A 7512-nucleotide genomic window follows, 5' to 3' on the forward strand; every position below is an offset into this window, starting at 1 on the left:
TCAGTCATGTCATAGACTCATTCATTAGCCTTCAAGCCTGGGTTCCATTTTCAGTTGGGCCACACAAAGCCTATGGAGTTCAGTGGGCTGAACGGTACCTCACTTAGAGGCATAGGAGTAGAATACACACATGCCCAAGTTCTCATCCTGCCTCTCGTCTTGACAACCCACGTGGCCTTGGGCAAATTCTCTAACTGCAAGTGGAGATAATAGTGTGAATAGAGGGATGTTGTGAGGAGTAATTAGTTAATGATGGATCAGCACTTTAAACATGGATGGCACCGTACAAGTGCTATACATCATCATCATTACAAAATCGCTACCTAATTCGGTTCAATAATCTCCTTTGAGAACAGGACCAGGACTGAAATAGCAGGACCAGCTGCTGTCATAATTGAGGGGCATTTGCAAGACACGTGGAGGCGCTCGAAACACTGCTGCAAGTGAGAACGGAGAGGCATCAGCAGAACTGCACAGTAGCATGGGCCTGCAGTACCAGGGAATGCAGCTGATTGGGAGAGAGATGCACTGGCAGAGCTGTGACGGTATGGGACGTCAAGACCAGAACACCAGGGGGTGCTGCATACTGGGACCAAGACACACTGGCAAAACTGCACATGGGCTGAACGGTGGACTAGCCGAGTATGCTGTCAGTCAAAAATCCAGGTGCATTCCCTGAGCTGCAGTGTGCCTTGGAATGGCAGGAGGTGCTGCAGAGGCTGGGAAGGAGGTGCACTGGCAATGTTGGGTGGGCCCAAAGGACTTGAACAGAAATCAGACACAACCCGGGATATGTCTTTACAGGGTGGGGATCAGTATAGTCTGCGGAAGCAGCCTAGTGCCCCTGGTAGCTTTAAACCAGCTCATGGAATCTCTGTATCTTAAAGACACCGAAGGTACAACTGAACCTAACGACATTTGGAAAGCTCCCTGAACATGCCACTCATTAGTCTTTAAGAATGTCAGTTTCCGTATGGATGGCATTCATACCGCCCCGGTCAACTCCCTCCCACCCTTCCAGATCCCCTCACATTTCAATGTGTTAAACTGACCCAATGCCCATGTGGCACGATGCAGCCATCCCTACCAGAACCTGCATGGAAATAGGGCGGCATGCAGAGTGCATGTTGCCTGCTGCTGGGAATGTGCAGCTTAATGAGAGAGTATCGCAGCAGGAGCACGACCCACGCGTCAATTACACTGGCACTCACTATGGGAACAAATGGGACCAGCAATATAGCAGTAGGCACAGCAAAGCGACTCTCTCGACCCTGCCTCTGCACTCTGGTTAGAATCGCCTAGTAATTAAGTTGTTTAGGCCTCCTATGCACGCAAGCAGATGGGCCATCATTCAGGGGAGACAGTATCCACAATCCATTCCTTGGGGTCTGAACCTATTAAGGTCGGTGTTTTACAAAAGCAATCAGGGAAAGGCGCTTGAAAGACACTATGACAGCAGTACAGAGGGCCCTGCTTCATCAGCGCTTTCGAAAAATTAGTTGCAATAACCTCAGCGGAGAACAGCTACAGCGAGTTTAGCTCTGCTAAACGCAGAGGGGGAGAAAAAGAGATTACGCAGGATGTTTAAAAATAAGATGCAAACAACTCTGGCATGTCTGGCAGATCAGTATCATTTGCATCCCTACGGTACCCTGCTGTATGCTACACTTTATGGCTATAAATCAGAGCAGCCTGCAAGCCAGTATAGCGGCCATGCCATCTCCCATTGCATCCTACGCTTTAGTGCTACAAATTAGTATAATCTGCATACCTCTATGTTTCTCCATTGCAGTAACTTTCTTTATGCTGCCCTGCGCTGCTGCAAACCAGTATAGTCTGCCTATAATACAGCGATTGCCATGCAGCAGTGTGCCTTCATCCACTCACATATCAGCACAGCAATTCACTGTTTATTCTCTCCCTGTATTATGGAGGGTGCTGCCAGGCCCCCACTATAATGAAAATTGATTTTCATTATAATTCCATGGTTTTTGCTTGCTCCAGCCTTCCAAAATATTTCACTCAGGGATTGAGATTCAGATTTTGCCCAAAGGTGAATTTCTGGGGAAAGCAAAATTATTTCAGATGGTTTGGGGTAAAGGAGGTGAGGGTGGAGGTGGGGAGAATGATCATTTTCCCCATTGCAAAAGATATTTTAACCACATTTAAAAAAAATAAATACGACCAACACGCCAAGGCTTGGAACTGGGCATCAACATGGTCTGAGGTCATTTGCTTAGTTGTGGAGGGAATGGGAATTAAAGCAAAGACGTTATCATTCAAAGTAAATGTCTTCAGACCATGATCAGTAGGCATCTACTAAGGGTTTGGGGTTTTTTTTAATCAACATAATGAAGCCCCGCCCCCATCTTGATGTTACTGCCCTTCCTCTCTCCCCACCCTTGTAAGCTCATGGGCTGCTGTTCCAAAGGACAATTTGCATAAGGAAGACTGAAAATGTCACACTGAAAGGCGCACAGCAAAATTCTCCTAAAGGAAATAACACCAGCAAGCAGAGAAAATCATGGGCATAAAACCAACTGTGGATCTTGTCTTTTTTTGGGGGGAGGGGGTTGCAATTTTTGCTGCATTCTAAATATTTTGCAAATTCTAAGCTTTTCTTTAACAAAAATTATTTTCCTATTTTTCCCCCACTGTGCATTTAAGACTTCACAATGTAAAGAGAGATACTGTTGCCCTGATCACACAGCCTTGCAGAGGGCTTTCTCTAGCTAGACAAAATGCACCATCAAAGGTGGCAACTCTCCCTTACCACATCCCATTTGCCTGAACTAAAAGTGAATTTCAAAGCCTACCTGGTCCATTTAAACATGAGCTCTACAGCTGGCTGGAAAATGGGAACAAAAACAGTGAACGCTTTTGGAAATATTTGTTTCAATTTTTCATCAGAATTTCATTTTCATGCACATTTTCCAGTGACCTGTAACCAGCATGCATGACAGATATTGCAACCCCATGCAGTACCTTTGGGACCCATTGTATTAAATTTAGGAATGGATTATGTATGATTGTGTTCTACTCCAAGCGAGAGGGTTATCATAGATCCTCCAGAAGTAAAAGCCATGTGTGTGGGTGAGAGGGGTGACTAAGGAGAGTCCTTAAAACTGTCAACAACTCCAGAAAGATGCTAGTCCCAGGCAAGGTTTCATATATTGGTGCAAACTGGGTTTTCCAGAGATCAAGAGACAAAGGCAGAGTTTAAACAGATTCAGGGTCTTCCTTCTGATTCAGCAAATAGACAAGACCTTTGGTCCTAGAGGAATCCCAGACCTTGAAGGAAGGGATGAAAAAAGTTGGCCTACCACACCTCCCCGCATGTGGAAAATGGGCATTCCTGGGATATTTAGTGAGCATTTAAATCCTTTAATTGTTTTTTTACATATACAGTTTTCTCTGTAATGCTTTTGCCCTGAGAATAAATGTACTTTGCTGAGAAAGAGCTGTGTGTCTATTTCAAGTTAGACAAATTCAGTCTGGAAATAAGGCATACATTTTTAATAGTGAATGCAATAAACAACTGGAACAGTTTATCAAGGGTTGTGGTGGATTTTCCATAATTTTTAAATGAAGATTGGGTGTTTTTCTAAAAGATCTGCTCTAAGAATTATTTTGGAGAGGTTATCTGGTCTCTGTTCTACAGGAGGTCAGGCTAGATGACCACAATGGTTCCTTCTGGCCTTGGAATCTATGAAGCTTTGAACCTGTAATTGCTGGCATAAACTAATCCCAGCGGGATATTAGTGTACAGCAAGTGACTATGCAGCCTTAACACCTCTAATCAGAAGGGAGTAGGACATGGATCCTTGCCCAGAGACAGGTGATGGCTGGAAGCCTGAGACCTGATTAGCGTTATACAGCTGCACTTACCCTGGAACTGCATGATTAAGCGCAGGACAGTTCTGGTCTTTTCCATCATTCTCACTCGCTCACTCTCTAATGAAATATATTTTTTAAAATTACGTTAGTGTAACTTTAATGTTGTGGAATTAAAATTACACAAAGACATGAAATAGAATCATCTAAGTCTGAGGAGCAACATTAATTCAGACCTATAAATGCAGTAATACTTTCTAGTCTTGGTTTTTTTTTCCTTAATTATTTAGCTTATGGTTCTAATGGCCAAATTTTGTCCTCACCTACATGTGTGCATCTCTGTGATCTTCAGTAGGTTTGTCATAAACTTCCCCACAAGGGATTACTATGATCAACTAATTTGATCTCCCACATAACAGAGGCTATAGAAATTCACCCAGTAATTCCTGCATGGAGCTTGTGGCTAACTACAGCATCTCTTTTAATAAGACAATGAGTCTTGATTTACAGACTCCATGTGATGGGGAATCTATCCTATCCCTGGGAAAGCTGTTCCAATGGTTACTCACTGTTAAAGCCTTGTGCATTACAATTTCCTGTGCAACTGATTTGAACTGGGTAAACTACAATATTTGGTTGATAATGCACAAGGAGGAACAGAATCTAGCTACCTCTCCCATCACTGTGCTGACTCTCCAGGGCTAACAAATGCGAGAAGCAATAAAAAAATATTATTACAGCGTAATAAAAACAAATTTGGTGCTGCCATAGTTGGTTACAATTCCGTTAATTTCAATGGAGTTATGCCAAGCTACCCCAGAAATGCACAAGGCCCAAGGCCGACCTCCCCTTCAAACTCAAGCAATATCCCTCTCTTTGTAGCAGTGTCTGACTTTCCAGTCTCTCCTCCCGCTCCATGTTTTCAAAGACCCAACTGCCTCACTGAAGTGCAGCCAATGCAGAACGAGACCTGAAAATATATATCACTGCTGTGTCACCAGTCTCTTAATGTTACGCATAATCAGCCACAAGGAAAAAATGTGTTTTATAGGATCCTAGAAAGGGTCTCGGCTGTCTCCTGATTAATCATTCTGCTTCCCGAAAACTGCTCTTCCAGGCCAGTGAAATTCTGGATGGGTTTGTTCTTCTCTCGGCGTGAGATCACCTTGTTCTGCTGGAGATTTCCAAACACTCTTGTAGCAAGTAGGTGCTTAACTGGAGTGTGGGGAAACCCTTAGTTCTAAATTTTTCTCTCCTCATTCCAATCCTTCCTTGAACCCCATTTCTTTCAAAAAATCTTTCCCACCCTGCTCTCCTCACTGGTAATTTCTCTGATCCCAGCCTGACTTTCATTGTCATCTTGGTTCATACACTATAAAGTCTTCAGGCAGCTAACATGTCTGAAGCCCCAACCCAGCAAAGCAATTAAGGCACATGTTTAACTTTAAAGTTAAGCATGAGTTTTAATGCTATGCTGAATTGGGAGCTCACTCGGTTTGCAAAGTTCAGTGTAAATCTACAGCACTGAATAAATTATTCAAAATAATACCAGCCCCACAAACAAAACTATATAAGGTAATGTATATTTCACCTCAGTGAAACCCCCTTGATGCTGAGCCTTGGATTGCTTTTCTAACTGTATTCTTTTTATCTTGATGTCCATTTCCAAATAGAGTCTTAAAGGATTTTATTCATTGGAAACTGTTATGCTTTTATCAAATGACAGTAGAATATTTTAGCATAGTACTTCTACATTGCTGCTTACTGAGGATAACGTTCCACATGTAGGTTAGTAAATCTACGTCAGTAATGGTATACACGGGCACTTGTACTTGTGGCTAGCACAATGGAACCATTTTAAAGTCTCTTAAGGGCATTTTAATCAAATCTCTCAACATTTTTACAATGCTTGCTCTTTATCCGTGAGAATTAGCCCTAAAAATGTAAAAGTCACAAGGATCTTTTCTTTGCCTATAACGAGGCTGTAACAGGGTCAACCACCTGCTGAAGGGGTGGCTCTACGGTGCCCTGCCTCGGTTTCCCTTTTTGCTCAGGGCCATTTAAAAATTCTCCATAGTCCAAAAGCTGTGAGAAAAAAAGTCCCCTCCAGGGTTCTACTTTATTTGAGTCCAAATAAACTCAAAAGTAAAATCTCTCTGCCCAGACTCCAGCTGGGTCCAGCCCCTCCTCCCTGAGGGACTATCCTTCATGCTCTCTGAGCAGCTGGGGAAGATGCAAGGCCTGGCCTGGTGCCTTTGCCTTCTCCCTTCTCTCTGCTCCAGCCTCTGGCTCCCACTGAAGCTCCTCGTTCACTCTCCCTCCCTCCAGAGCTGAGTTCAATTCATAGTCTCTTTGCTCCCTGAATCATTCACCTGCAGCTGCTTTTCTCCAGCCAGCTGCAGTTCCCCTGGCTTCTGGCACGCCCAGCCCTCCCAGCTGGGGTAATAGGCTCCCGTTCAAGCTCCCTTCCCCAAGAACTACCCACAGGAGTCTGTCCCTTCCTCCTTTATAACCCCAGCCTGAGTAACCCCAGCCAATGATAGGATATTGTTAGCCTTTTTCCAGAGGGTCTGGCTGGAGAGTCTTGCCCGCATGCTCGGGGTTCAGCTGACTGCCATATTTGGGGTCGGGAAGGAATTTTCCTCCAGGGTAGATTGGCAGTGGCCCTGGAGGTTTTTCGCCTTCCTCCGAAGCATGGGGCAGGGGTCGCTTGCTTAAGGAGTGGGTGGATCGGCTTATGTGGCCTGCATCTTGCAGGAGGTCAGACTAGATGATCATAATGGTCCCTTCTGATCTTGAATTCTATGATTCTATGAATCACATGACCTCATTACCTCATCCATTATTACCCACCTGGGAAGATGAGCGGATGTCACACGTGCTGAGGTCCCATTTCTCTGGCCAATGGCAGGGGTCAGGAAGGGATTTTTGCCCCCCAGTGTATTCTAGGAAGCATTTTTATCTCCTTCCTCTGAAGCATCAGGGATGGCCATGGCTGGAGATGGGACACTGGGTGGGGTGGGCCGAGGACCAGGAGTTCTCTCTCTCAGGCGCTTGGCTGGCTGGTTCTTGCTCACATGCCCAGTGTCTAACCAATCGCCCCACGTGGAGACAGGAAGGAATTTTTCCCCATGTCAGATTGTCAGTGACCTTCAAGGGGTTTCTCTTCCTCTGCAGAGTGTGGGTACCTGTCACTTGCCAGGGTCATCTGGGTATATCTCAATCATTTCCCTGCCATTGCAGGGGCCGTCAGCACTGGGGGGCCTTGGTGCCTCTGTTCTCTGCCTGTGCCACATAATAGCCTCATCTCCTGCAGGTCTTATTTTGGTTGCTGGGTTTAGCATGCAGGTGCTGGATGGTGTTGATTGGTGGCCTGTGCTATACAGGAGGTCAGGCTAGATTATCTGGTGGTCCGTTCTGGCCTTAATCTCTTTGCGGTTTAGGCTGATTTTGATCCTCTGTTGTCATAGAGTTTGCCATTTCTCCACAAGGAGCCTTCAAAGCCAAATGGCGCCATGCACTCCCCATTCTCTGGATACATGCCTTCTCTGGAGACCAAAGTGCTGCCTCAGGCTTAAAACCAGCAGCCTCCTGGCTCTCCTCAACGCACCCAGCTACATCCTGGCTCTTCCAGTGTGGCTGCAGTAGCAAGATGAAGAGGGATGCTGCGTCATTTCC

General features: G+C 45.2%; 1 long non-coding RNA gene across 1 annotated transcript in view; it reads right to left on the minus strand.

Moving 5' to 3' along the window:
- The window catches only part of LOC120371040, a 29530-nt gene extending 24045 nt beyond the window's left edge, over positions 1–5485 (minus strand). The window contains exons 1-2 of the long non-coding RNA XR_005584113.1: positions 5426–5485; positions 3889–3954 (exon numbers count right to left, since the gene is read on the minus strand). This is a non-coding gene — a long non-coding RNA (uncharacterized LOC120371040). The remainder of the gene's footprint in view (positions 1–3888; positions 3955–5425) is intronic.
- Positions 5486–7512: the final 2027 nt, after the last annotated feature.

Source organism: Mauremys reevesii, linkage group 8, assembly GCF_016161935.1.
Source record: "Mauremys reevesii isolate NIE-2019 linkage group 8, ASM1616193v1, whole genome shotgun sequence".
Classification (NCBI taxonomy): domain Eukaryota; kingdom Metazoa; phylum Chordata; order Testudines; family Geoemydidae; genus Mauremys; species Mauremys reevesii.